General features: G+C 36.7%; 1 long non-coding RNA gene across 1 annotated transcript; it reads right to left on the reverse strand.

The window, feature by feature from the left end:
- Nucleotides 1–277: 277 nt before the first annotated feature.
- LOC122071420 lies at nucleotides 278–9,554 on the reverse strand. Its single transcript, XR_006138182.1, has 3 exons — nucleotides 9,263–9,554; nucleotides 7,834–7,910; nucleotides 278–1,197 (listed from the first exon to the last, which is right to left on the reverse strand). It is a non-coding gene; the product is annotated as an uncharacterized LOC122071420 (long non-coding RNA).
- Between the last annotated feature and the right edge of the window lie 5,494 nt (nucleotides 9,555–15,048).

Genomic DNA, 15,048 nt, shown 5'->3' on the forward strand with positions numbered 1-15,048 from the left:
TTCATAGCTCATTGTCCATGACCATAAGTTGAATGAGCTTATGGTGGATTCTAGGATTCTTTTTCCCATATTTAAATTCAACTCAAGGATTCTATAGGAACTAAACCCATAGCTCATTGTCCATGATCATAAGTTGAATGAGCTCATAGTGGATACGCACTCTTTATCACACCACGCTCCTGTTAGGATACCATCAGTGTAAATAGGATGCTTATTGTCCTATATCTCTGCTAGGATCTCTAATAGTAATACCTTAACCACCGCAACTACAATACAATTGAACCAACCAAAATCAATGTAGAGAAAATTAGAGCATATACATAAGTTGAATCAATTTAAATCTGTTGGGGAAGAAATTAATGCTAAGAATATTACATAACATGATTTATCCTTCACATAATTCATCAAATCATAAATTCTACAAGATATAATCTAAAAATACGACATCGGGGTAATCAACAGCTTCACCCCTGACTCAAGGTGCAGCATACGCACAAGTAAACCTCTGACAAGCTCCTCCTGGCAGTCACGACACCATAATTATCATTGACCACAATGGACTGATTTTCGCCTCCAACAACAATCACATCATATTTGGAAGTGACATTCTGGAAGGGTTCATCAAACATACCATGGTGGGTTATCCAACATCTCACCCCTTGTTGGCAAGGGATCATAGCATAGGTAATATAAACCCAACCATAATATTATATATGATTTTCATAGTGATACAAGTAGTATAAAATACAATATCAAAATCACCATCGGCCACGTCGCATCCATGTCCAAACCTATCTAGCATGTATACGGCTTAGTAAGATATACACGAATCGGAATAATAATCGACCACATTGTGCACCCATTTTCAAGTATGACTGTGGCATACACTGTTAGATCTCAATTTAGGGTTTCACATCGGATCCTAATTGCTTCCCATACAGACAACTAGAATACGATATAAATTAAAAACGTGAATAATTTGATAAGATCATAGAGGATGGAATTGTACCTTTCACCCTTATATGTTGTAGATGATCGATGTCATTCTTCACTTTTTCCCTCTTCTTGGTAGTGGATCTTCTACAACCCTTTAGACCTCCTTAGTTCTCTCACTTCAGTGGTAAAGTGGGGAAGAGCGAATAATGGCTATAGGGATCCAAAACCCATTATTCATAATACTGTCCTGCACCCAAAATCCTAAATCACAATGGGTTGGATCAGCATATTCCTAAACTTGAGAGTGGACCGAACTGATTCATACAACTTGATTCTCACTCATTTAATCAATCTGAATAATTAATTTAGTCTATAAATCCAACAATCTCCCGCTTGGGCTACATTAATTATAAAGATGTCTTTTAAATTGGTGTGGCCATAGAATCTCATTATATTAACCACTAACCACTCTTACTGTGATTCAGTTAAAAAATCACTCACATCGAACAACAGCAAAAGATATACCTCAATATACGGCATACAACTTTCTATCATTATAAACATAAGTAAGTTTCTCAACATGAATCTATGTGGGATACTATCATGGAAACATTGACATATCCTCAAATTACACTATTGTCATACCATGTAGGTCCTTAACTATGATATTAACCTTGAAAAATCGCCTTTGATCTGGGGTTAATATCTAACTGTGGCTTTCCACTTATAAACTGAGACAAATATTACCTTTGAACTATGATAAATACTGTCTTAAAATGTGACAAATATTATCTTTGAACTGTGGTAAAATATTGCCTATAACTAAGACAATTACTGCCTATAAAAACATTCTCAAATTAAGCCATAAACCAAATAATAACATAAATAAATGTGTATAATGTAAATGCTAAAACTGAACCATAATTCATCAAACTGTGTCCCAAAACATACGGGATAAGGTTCAAAACATAAACAAGTACTAAACAAAAATACAATTCCCACTAATCAAGCATTTCAAATAACTGAATATAAAGAAATCCTAACTACTTGATGGAACCAATTTTTACTTGCTCTCAATTGCTGGTGGTCAATCTACCTCACCCTTTCTTGGCATCATCCTGCTTATCAGCCCTAGAATTCTTCCTCTTCTCTAACCATTTCTTGAAAATAAAGCAGTCATTCTTCCCATGTCCTTTCTTATGGCACCAGAAACACTCTATGTTGTTGGTCTTCTCTTCATCTTGAGCATTTTGAGATGTGTCAAGTTCTTGAGAGCCCTTAGTCCTGTCATATGGCTTGAAGCTTCCTTTGTTGAAAAAAATATTGTTTCTTCTGCTTGGTCCAATAGAAGATCCCCTGTGAAAAGTTGCATGTGCACTCGCAAACCTGATTTGTTTCAATTTTTCTTCCTCTTGAGTGCAAATGGAAATAAACTCATTTAAGCTCCAATCGTCCTTCAGTGCAATGTAGGTAGACTGGATAACCTTATACTGACTAGGGAGGGTATTCAATGCAATGTGAATAATATATTCTTCATCGATCTGTATTCCAAGATCCTTAAGTTTACCAACATCAGTAGCTACACCCAAAATGTATTCTCTAACAGTCTCATATCCATCATACCTTGTATTCATTAGCCTGGTCATCAATGTGGTTTTCTCAGCTTTCTTGTTATGTTGAAACCTAGCTTTAATAGCATCCAGGAATTCTTTTGCAGTGTCTTTGATCTCTATGTTATCACGTATAATTTCAGGAACTGTCTTTTTAAACCAGCATGCACTTTCTGTTTGCTCTAGTCCATTTCTTAAACTTAGTCCTTTCAGCACTTCTGCTTGAGTCTGTGAGAGGCTCAGGTTTAGGCTCCCTAAATGCCAAGTCTAAGTCACGAAGACCTAAATACAATTCTAATTCTTCCACCCACTTTTGATAGTTGTTACCAGTGAGCATTGGGATGGAAGATACATAACTTGAGAGAATGACCATCCTTTTAAAGCAGTAAAAACAACACAATATATGACAAATTTTTAAAAATAAACCATAATATAAAAGCATTTAATACTATCAATATATTTTAAATAAGAGTTACAACTAAAATTGTATCCCTATCCTTTGGGACAGGAATTAACTGATGATCTTATATTCTTTTTTTAACTGTGAAAACAACACTAGCTTTGGAATTCAATCATCTTTGGGCAAAAGAACTCCTAATTCAATGTCCCTTTCTGAAATGTAGATAATTATCCTCAAACCTTGATGATATAACCTTTGGAAAAGTATCACTTTTACTGTTGGGGAAGATACAATCGAATTGAATGTACCACTTTAGTGGGTTTCACTCAGTCCTATCATATCTTTTTCATTGGAGATGTATATCTTTATGTTCAAAACATACACTTAAATATGTCACTAGGACAACAGTAACCATACAAGAGTCACAACCGTTACTACATTCCTATCATTTGGGTTAAGAATGCACTGGTCCTCTTGTAAATCCATATTTACTGTGAAAAGAACAATAACTTTTGAAATCCCCACTTTTGGGCTTAGGAACCTCTAGGTTATTGCCATTTTCATAACTTTGGTGATATCACCTTTGGCCAAATGTCACCTACATTACTACCCTGTAAAAAATCATAGAATAATAAGATGTGCCACTTTGGTGGATTCTACCTCATCCTTTCATGGCTTCCTAAAAAATTACTTTGCAGCTAAGAATGAGTGAAAGCTTACACCCTTTTCCATATTAATATATCTCAATTTAAAAACCTTTCCCAATCTCATGGTAACCAATAACATGTGCATTTTTCAAAATATTAATTTATGCCCGCCTGTTACAATGATTACAAATAAATACAACATAAAATTTCAAATAAACATGTCATATAAAATTAGATCATTGAATGTGTCCCGAAACAAGGAATCCAATGTAAAAAATGGATTTCAATTTGGCCTTAAAATGAACCTTAAAACGGCATTTAAAGTAGTTTAAATAAAAACCCAAAAGGAACCAGAAACAATCAAGCCTTTTAAGGGTTTTTTTTTTTTTTTACTTTCTTTGGTCAACTGTTAATGCCGGAAAAGGCACCGCCGGTGTATGGTTCCAAGAGATTTTCTGATGACCCACTGGAATACCTAAGCAGGATAAAATTTTGGTCAATGGGTCGGGTATACGGGTCAACCCGACCCAACTGATTCAGTTCGACCATGTGTGGCCCAACTAGATCAAATTCACTTTTGGTTCAGTTCATTGAACCATAATAATCAGTTAACCTTTTTTTTTAAACAAAAATCACATGGGCTCAACCCATTAGATATAACTTAAAGTTTAAAAAAAAATCATATGGGCTTAGCCCAATGGATTCAAGTTTAAGTTTTAAAAAAAAATTAAAGATAAAACAAACCACTCTACCGTGGGCTCAGCCCATTAGTACCTTTTTAAACTAACTTAAAGTTTTATAGACCCCAAAATAGGTCTATCATCACTAATAACCCTATTTTCTTTTCCAAAGAGGAACTATCTCCTCTGTCGTCGTCGATCCAAATAAACCACAGAAGAGAAGAAACCGCGAGCAGAACTATCTCCTTTGTCACCGTCGATTCAAATCGACCATAGAAGAGAAGAACCATTGAGGGTTCTGTTCATATTTCAAGCACCCGCGGGTTGACCAGAGGGTGAGCGGCTTTAAAACCGTCGACGAAGGATCGTACCATCCCAGAGAACATCTTTCCAGTGACTGATGCCAAAATAAACAAGTTAAAATCCTTTTTTCATAAGCCGATTTCAACCCAAAATAATCAAAAATTAAATTCCTAAGATTTCCGTTTAACCCAAAATCATCATAATCCATGGTCAAAACAGTGGTGCCGATCATCTCTATGGCTATAGATTTTCCCAGTGACTCTCCATGGGGTTTTTTTTTAACAAAAAAAGGTTATTAAAATGACTAGATCGATCAAATCTCGCATCAAATAAAAACATGAAAAATTGACAAGATTAAACAGTTTGAGCGATTTATAGAACATGAAATCTCTACCAATTGATTCTAACATTTTATGGGTGGTTCTGATACCATTTGTTAGATCTCAATTTAGGGTTTCATCTCGGACCCTAATCAGTTCCCATACAGACAACTAGAATACGATATAAATTAAAAACATGAATAATTGGATCAAATCATAGAGGATGGAATTGTACCTTTCACCCAAGTATGTTGTAGATGATCGATGTTGTTCTCCACCTTTTTTCCTCTTCTTGGTAGTGGATCTTCTACAACCCTTTAGACCTCTTTGGTTCTCTCACTTCAGTGGTAAAGTGGAAAAGAACGAATAATGGATGTAGGGACCAAAAACCTAGTATTTATAATACTGTCCTGCACCTAAAACCCTAAATCACAATGGGTTGAGCCAGCATAACCCTAAACTTGAGAGTGGACTGAATCGGTTCATGCAACTTGATTCTCACCCATTTAATCAATCCGAATAATTAATTTAGCCCATAAATCCAACATACACGGTCCGAGAATTACCATTGGTCACACTGCATATCTATAGCCATATCTAACTCTAATGCATACCCAATGCATGATTCAATCATCTACACGGTAATCAGGTACCAAAATCTCCCTCGGCTATACTGGATCCCGTTCACATATCCAAGTCATAACAACTGTTCATAAATGTTTGAGATTTAAAAGTAACCGCAAGTGTACGGATCAGTGTAGCTACGGGTCGAACATAAGGAGAGCAGCCACTTTATTTTTGCTTCTGTAAGTAATGCGAAAGCGTATCGATTAATTATGGTGATCTACTTCTAACTATTGCCCTAAAACAAATGCATCTAAAAGCGTCTTGACCAACACATCTAGGAATTTAAATACTTCAAACCACACAGATAAAAAGTAAATAACTGAAAGTAAAAGTGCTGAAATAAAAAGTAATAAAATAAAAGTGTTGAAATAAATAATAAAAGTGCAACTAAAAGGGAAGAAAGGTAGAGAGATGGACACAAGTTGATTTCTCTACTTAGCCCAAGGGATGCACCACAAATAATGCAAGCTTCTCTACTTGACTAGAGAGTAACTCTTACAAGGGCTTCACTACTGAGCTTTAGGGAAAGAGGACAAAGTAAATAACTGAAAGTAAAGGCAATAAAAGGATGGTTCTATGGCTAGGAGGGGCAAAGCCAACACATAGTCTAGCCAAGGACCTTGGGGGAAAGTAAAAACAATAAAGTAAAACTGAAATTAAAAAACTAAGTTAAGAATGAATGAGTAGCCAGAAGAGGGAATGAGAGGGGGTGAAAAGACTTCTAAAGAAGCCAACCTAGCTGAACTTCCATACTTGAATTAAAACTTGTTGCTTCTTGTTTGAATTGAAATACTACTAGCCCTAAAAACCAGATCTGGAATAAATCTAATCTAAAATTGCTAGGCCTAGAAAAGACAAATCTGAATTTGAAAACTTGTGCTCCACAGTTAGTTCTTGTCACTTAGAACTAAGCCTAAAACTAGAAAGTAAAATTACAACTGAATACCATGAATAATAAACAAAAAAAAAAAAAAAAACTTGCATTCATTAAATAAACATCCATTACATAAGTGCTTCAACTAAAAAGTAAGAAGAAGACTAGAAGAAGAACTAGAGAAAACCTAGAGAAAGACCAGAGAAGAGAAAGACCAGAGAAAAGAAAACCCTAAAAGTAAAGTGCGCCCTCTCCCCCCTTGTATGATTTTTATTTATAGGGAATAGGGGAAAGGGAGTCCAATGAATTAGTTGTGATGAGGTGGAGGGGAGAGAAGAGAGAAAGGGAGAGAATCGTAGGTAGGGGAGAGTCTTTTATCTTGAGCACTTCTTGGACGATTTCCTCTCCTTGCTTTAATCGATTTGGACATCTTCTATTTTAATTTGGAAATTTTGTCTATGCTCATTGAGCTTTAAGTAAGGGAAAAATAGGAGATCTTCAACCAAATCTCCAAAAAAATAAGAGAGAGAATGTCTTTATCGTACAAGGGGAGGAGAGAGAGTGTATCGCCCAAGTGGATTGTCACACCCTGCCTTAATTTGGCTAAGGTGTGCGGCAATGGACACCCACATCCAGTCAACCTAACCCTCCAGGATTACAGATACATTACCTTAATTTCACAAAATGCATAGTCATATGGTCAATTTTATTTATATTTATCCATTCTAATTATTAAGTCTCAAAACGTATGGGTATAAGTGCTATAAGCAGCATAAGTGGCATCCCCTTCCTAATATGTCGGGCCTCGAAGATACAAGCTAGCTGCAAGTAGGAGTCAGCTAGACCTGAAAAGAACCTCGGTCCCCCAGCTAACCCCTAAATAGTAACCCCTGACAGCCATGGTCCCGGAATCCCACACCATCATCGGTCTCCCATGCTGTCCGACTATCATGTGTGTAGTACATCGTACCATGTTGTGCCCTCTCAGAATTAGGACGTCGTATCCGGGTGTAATAATCCTCCGTGACTTACCATCGAGTGGGATTAGCTAATACCTTACCCCCTATTGACAAGGGGTTATAGCACTGAGATGTGATCCTAACCATATGCATCTACATGCATACATATCAATCATAGCATCCATCACACATCTGTGGTCACAACTATAACACTGACCTTTGGGCCCATGGTACCAGAAAGAACCTTGGCCACACCGTGCCTCAGACCGTCAATATTATAACCATCACCACACAGCTAACATACTACACATCCACAAAACCACGATCACATCCAGTCGGTAAAATCATATAACATGTGAAATATATTATTTTATATAAAATAAATCCATAACATGATAATCATCACATTCCACATGAGCAAGAAAACGTCAAAATATATATGAAACACTCCATAAAATAAAATAAACACCCACTCACCTCGAAACCCAAATCACAAAATACGATAGGATCCCCCACAATCAATCGTGTGTCCTCACCAAAAAAGTTTCAGGTTCCTAAACCAAAGGTGTATTATCACAGTGTTAATAAACATGTATAATATCTAACATGACTAATTATAGGTCTACTACTAAACCCAAAATAATTCTCAACAACCCACGTACTAACCCAATTTAAAGTCTCAAAAATAGCTCTCAAGCTACCCCTACCCATAGGGTCAACTTTAGGTAAAAGGTAAGAGACACGACCCACAAGGGGCAGGGCAGAGTTCAGCAGAAACAGAGGCTATTCAGCCTTAAAAATGCTCAACTAGCAATCTCAATCGGTTGGCTGCTTGTCCAACCAACGGGTTGGTTTCAGCAGTATTTTCTGTTATACTACAAGTTGTTCTGCAAGTCTCCTTGGCTTGGACTACATATGGTCAAAGGCCAGTGCCCATGGTAGCATGGGAAGATTTTCTTCATGCCTTTAGGGTCACTCTACAGTCCCTCAAACCCCCAATTACAGTAACCAAAATTGTATCATAGTATACTATCCCAATTCCTAAAAAAATTCAGAATTTAGCTTGAACCGGGCAAATTGAAGGGTTGCATCTAATTTCCCAATAATTCAACATTAATTGAAAGAATTATAGTAACCCCAGTCGAGTTTCAATTCCAATTAAGCCCAATATTGGGTTACAAGGAAGGAATTAAGCTAATTAGTGTCCATTCTCCAAATCTAAAAATTAATAGAATTCTGCCCATGCTTTTTCTACGGAATTGAACTTCTGTCCCCCAAATTGATTACTTAATTAGGGGATTCATAGGTTTAGAATCACAGAATTGGGGTTCCAACCCTAATCAGACTTGCAACATATTTTAGGGAAGAATTTAACTAAATCCTTATAGAAATCCCATCTTTAAAATCAATAAATTTTTCCTATAGGGTTTTTCTGTAGAATTTTTACTTAACTAACCTTGATCTAACCCTAATTACATAGAATTCAGCTTGGAAAATAAAAACCTTAGGCTTTGGGGTCCACAGAGATGGTCTTCTAACAATTATAGTCCTTGAACCCTATTGAATTTTAGGGTTTCTTCTACAGGGATGCAAACAAATCCACAAGAACTTGATTACAATCTCGAATTAATTAAAATCCCTAACCCTAGCATGCTACCACCTCAATTTAGTCCCAATTTGCATGAATTCATCATGAACAACGAAAGCCCTTTGTTTTAGGGTTTGCAGGGATGCATTTACTTTAAATTGCATCCTCCTAACTGAATTTAGGGATTCAGCTACAGGTACTAAATTCAATCCATAGGGACTCGATTTTAGCCCCTAATTTACTGAAACTTGTAACTCCAACTACCTACTGCTACTAACCTAATTAACTTCACAGAATAAAAAGGGCAGCAACACTTACATGGGTTTAGGCAGCCACATCAACATCTGAACTCTTGGACAGTAGCTCCTTATCTTACATGTAGCAAAACAATAAGGGTAGCAGCATGCAATAAACAGTAGTAGCTACAGGATTATGGCAGCATCATCAGTAGCAGCAAACAAGGGCTGCATGCAGTAGCAGGCAGCATGCACAACTGAGCAGCAGTAACCTCTAGCAGCAGCAGCGTCAGGTAGCAGCCAGCAACAATAGAGATTAGCCAGCCCCCTTCCTTCCTTCCTCCTCCTCTTCTTCTTCTTCTTTCTTCTTCTTCTTTCTTCTCCTCCCCCCCCCAACGAATTTAGCTTCTTGTAATGAGACAAATGATAGAGGAGAGCTATTTATATTGCTAAAATATGACCCACTAAGGCCTGTTTGGTTAAACACATTCATTCCTAAAATTAATTTCTAAAACTAGTTTCTAAAAATTGATTCCTAAAACTAATTTCTTAAACATAAGACTATTTAACATTTAATTTCCATTAATGGACTCCACCAAAGGCTGACCTATTAGGTTGGATTTGGTCAGCATTAGGGCATCTACAAAGTGGGTAAGTGCGAGACTCAGGGGTGTAGGGATGTGGGCCCTACACAAAAAAAAAATATTTTTTTTTGCATTCTGTCAGCCTAATTCTCTCTTTTGTTTCTGTATTTCTTAGATCCACAACAATATGACCTACTTCATGTTATGAGCTGGGCCATACCCTTGGACTCAGTTACTTTAAATTTCAGGGTGTTACATAGGTCCCTCCTTCTTTGTCGGTATCTGGAATATTCTCTTGTACCCTTGGGACAACTGCAAAAAGGTGTTCTGTTCTGGTCCATTATTCTTTTTCTAACCCGAAAAGAATAATCACTTGTATGGGTGTTAAAACGAATGTATACTTTTAATGCAATACGTTCAACTTGCTCAGAATTTAGTCCTCTTCGCATCATGAAAAGAAACAGGACCTCTTTACATGTAAAATTTGAGATATGACACTCGATAGTCCCTAAGGCCTTTAAAATAGAAAATCTACAAAAATAGAGTAAAACCTAAGGTAGCTTCATTCTACGTGTGTAAAAATACATGCTTACGTCCTAAGATTTCACACATAAATGTGCTCATCAGAATCCCCCCACACTTAGACTTTGCTAGTCTTTGAGAAAAACAAAAGGAAAAATAATAAAAAGTCTAACTCACTTTCGTAGGAATCACGGTTGCAATTAGCATATGCAACAAGCCTTTAAACCCCTAGGTCACCCCTAGTGGACGAGTTGTGTCTCTTGGGTGTTTGCAGTGAATATACATCTAAAATTTAAAAGAAAAAAAAAATAAATCCCAACCTTGGCTAAAGGTAAGGGCCATATAGATCCGGAGCAAAGATAATTCCTCTTATACTTGATCTAGGGATCCTCACACTTGAATTTTTATTATCCCATATCAATTTCAGGCACAAACATATTTTTTTATTTGGAACTCACCTTTTCTCTTCCAAAACATCCTTATCTTAAAGCAAGACCACCCGTAAAGTAATAGGGAACCAAGGACTAAGGCGTTGGAGTGTTTTTGACCAAACATGTTACTAAGGCATTGATGACATTTGCATATACTTTCCTGCTGTGTGGTTTTTTTTCTCTTTTTTCATAATAAACTCTATCCTACTCCACTACTGTTGGCCTGAATGACATGGTGGAGCAAGCACCAGACACCCAAGTTACTGTGTAGCTTAGCTTTTTGTATATGCCCACACCGACAGTGATGCCAGAGTTATTTTAGAAATTTCTTCCGTAAGAGTTTCGATCAAGACACCACACTTCCTGAGGCGCAATGCCCTATCTAGTTCCAAGAAAATCAACTTTTATATCACTTTTCACACTTCATTTAAAATTGTGTATTTGTCAACTCTTGCCAATCTACAAAGAAAGTTTCAACTCCAAATCAAGAGTACAAGGAACCCACAGTCTTACATATGGTCCAACACCGAAAAACAAGGGTCTCTTATTTTTCAAAAGAGAGTCTCATCTCACGACACATGCTTGTTTCTTTTTTCTCAATAGGATTTTTATTCATTCAAGATAGATACCTTAATCAAAATTATTAATTTCATACATCAAGCAACCGAATGGTATGATTATTAGCCAAAAGCCAAAGTAGGACTTATATCCTTAGCAAGCTCAAAAACAAAAAGAAAAACAAACAAAAACAAAGGAAAAAAATAAAAACAAAAAAGAAACCAGTTTCCCATCCCCACACTGAAGTCATGCAATGTCCTCAATGCATGGAAAGAATTAAAAGCAAAGACAATGCAAGGGGATCATACCTGGGAAAGAGTTGGTCATCTGTGTAAAGAGGATCATGGAGACCCATGACCTCTTCACTAGCAGCAGTAGGAAGCATGAGGAATGGTTTTAAACACTGACCATTTACCTTCGAAATTACCCCTATTACTAGATTCAAAATCTCTACAGCCCCATGGGGATATACATTATGGACAATGAACGGACCATCCCATCGGGGTTTAAGCCTACTAAGGAAAAGATACAATCGAGATTTATACAATAAGACCTTATCACCAATTACAAAAGACTTGCACAGAATGTGCTTATCATGGAAGCCTTTGGTCTTTTTCTTGTAAATCTTAAAACTTTCATAGGCATCATTCCTAAGTTCCTCCAACTCAGATAGTTGGAGCCTACGATGAATACCCACATCAGACAAATTAAAGTTGAGCTTGCTGATGGCCCAAAAGGCCTTATGCTCCAATTCAACTGGTAAGTGACAGGTTTTCCCATACACTAAATGGTAGGGAGATTAACCAAGGTCAGTCTTGAATGCAGTCCGACGAGCCCAGAAAGCATCACTGAGCCTAAGGGACCAATCCTTACTATTGGGATTAACAATTTTCTCTAAGATTTGTTTGATTTTTCTATTAGACACATCCACTTGGCTACTAGTTTAGATGTGATAAGGGATAACTAACTTATGGGTGATCCGATACTTTTTCATCAAGGCCTCAAAAGGCCGATTACAAAAATGAGTACCCCGATCACTAGTTATAGCACGTGATGTACCAAAAGGGAAAAAAATGTTCTCTTTGAGAAACATGACCACCACTTTGTGGTTATTAGATTTACAAGGTATGGCCTATATCCATTTAGAAACATAATCAACGGCCAAAAGTATGAATAAATTCTCAAAGAAATTAGGAAAGGATCCCATGAAATCGATGCCCCACACATCAAAGATCTCAACTATCAAAATAGGGTTGAGGGGCATCATGTTCTTCTTATTGATGCAGTCAAAAGATTGGTAGGCAGGACAAGCCTTGTAAAAATCAAAAGCATCTTTAAAAAGAGTGGGACACTAAAATCTGCATTGGAGAACCTTTGCGGCAGTCTTCTTAGGGCCAAAGTATCCACCACATGCATGATCACGGTAAAAAGATAAAATTAAGGGCTGCTCATGATCTGGCACACAACATCTGATAATTTGATCAGGACAAACTTTAAAAAGATAGGGATTGTCCTAAAAGAATTGCTTAACTTGTGAAAGGAATCGATACCTATCTTGGGTGGACTAGTGATCTGGAGTCACACACTCACACCCAAAACTAAGAAGTTGGCAATGTCAGCAAACCATGGTTCACTGGACACTGCAAGTAACTGTTCATCTAGAAAATGTTCGTTGACTAGGGAATCGACAGTCAAGGAATTAGGAAGCCAGGATAAATGGTCTGCAATTAGGTTTTCACTTCCTTTCTTATCCCTAATTTCTAAATCAAACTCTTGCAAAAATAAAACCCACTTAATGAGATGGGCTTTGGCATCCTTCTTCTGAAAAATGTATCTAAGAGAAGAATGATCAGTATACAACCACCACATGTGACCTAACTAAGTAAGATCGAAATTTTTCTAATACGAACACAACAGCTAAAAATTTTTTTTTAGTGGTTGTATAGTTGAGTTGTGCTTCATTTAGGGTCCTACTAGCATAGTAAATGATAGTGAGCAGCTTATTAATATTTTGACTTAAAATCGCTCCTATAGAAAAATCTAAAGCATCACACATCAATTCAAAAGGTTCAGTCCAAATAGGTGGTTGAACAATAGGTGCATTGGTCAACTCCTTCCTAAGTTGCTTCAAGGATTCTAGGCACTCTTTAGAAAACTCAAAAGTTTGATCTTTGGCAAGTAGTGTAGTGAGAGGCTGGGCTAACTGACTAAAGTCCTTGATGAACCTTCTGTAGAAGCCAGCATGACCCAGAAAAAACTGTACGTCCTTATCAAATTGGGAAAGTAGTAAATTATCAATTAAATCCACTTTGACTCTATCTACCTTAATTCCCTCCTTGGATACTACATGGCCTAAAACAATACCAGATTTGACCATCGGGCTTACCCCGTGTTCTGAGAATGACCGATTATAAATGGACTGGGCTTGAGCCCAACACATTTATTAATCGGGTCAGGCTTGGTTGGACCTACTGGGTTGGGCCTGAAATTGACACCCCTACCTCATATGATGGTGTAACTGTGCAAGTTATTTTACAATATACCATAACTGGTTATTAGTTTTCCCTTTACTCTTTTTTTTGGCTAATCTATCCTCCAGCACCCCCTACTTGGCACTGCATGGCCAAATGCCAACCTGCATCTAAGGGGGGACACACAGACCCATGAGTCGATCCTCAAACCTCCAGACGTCAACTTCTATTAGTTGATACTGCTACCAGCATGCAAGGCATTGGAACCATATTTTCACTTTACCTTACAATCAAATTCCTTTGACTTTAAAAATAACTAAATTTTACATTTAAAAAATATATTAACCAAATATAGTAAGAGTTTTAAGTAAGTTATATAATCATGATTATAAAAAACTTAGGAGAGGGCAAGCTAAGCAGAAAGCATGGCACTCTCTACCGTGTCTCACATTTATATTTTAATCATTATTTCTTAATTTAAAGAAAAATAATATAATAATACATATGAGGAGGCCTCAGGCTCAAAGAGCCTATTCCCTTTTCATTTATTTTTTATGATTTCACCTGCCTTCGCTTTTCTTTACTTGCGTTCAAAACGGAGTTGAATGTATTTAATTGCAAAGTACAATCTAATAACCACATTTAAAATGTCTTATAGAGTTTGATATACAACTTTGTGAGGTAATGATTACAAAAAATTCCTCTTTAGTATTGGTATGATTTCACTTCTCTGTTTTACCAAAAAAAAAAAAAAGATTCCATTTCGCCCCAACTCTATTTCCCCACAATTGTGACAAAGAGATAGTGTAATAATGTCAAGTTAAAGGCAGAAGTATGAGAATATGTGAAGAAACTTAAACTGGTGTATCAGTTATGTTATTGGTAAATTCAACCACCAAACCAGAAAAATAGAGACACATGCATGGATCTCATCAAATTTCTGATGCCCCGGACAACCATTGAACATTAGAATGGAGCCTTGCATGAGAATCTCACTGAATCATGAAAATCCTCAGCAAGCATCAAATGATCCCAAAAGGGTAAAAATAGTAATAATTGAATGGCAGGAGTTACAAACTATAATCATAATATCTGCTTTTCATTTATTAAATTATGATGACAACATTCATCCTACATGTACAATATTAGACATCTTGGTCTAAAAGGAATTATAATGATCCTGACAAGTTCTTTCATATCAAGATCATAATCTAAGTCCACCATCGGTTATCTGAATATGCCTAAAATAAATATTTGAACGCTCTCCTGCACACCCCCACCCCCCCCCCAAAAAAAAAAAAA

This window comes from Macadamia integrifolia, unplaced genomic scaffold, assembly GCF_013358625.1.
Source record: "Macadamia integrifolia cultivar HAES 741 unplaced genomic scaffold, SCU_Mint_v3 scaffold_223A, whole genome shotgun sequence".
NCBI classification, from domain to species: Eukaryota; Viridiplantae; Streptophyta; class Magnoliopsida; order Proteales; family Proteaceae; genus Macadamia; species Macadamia integrifolia.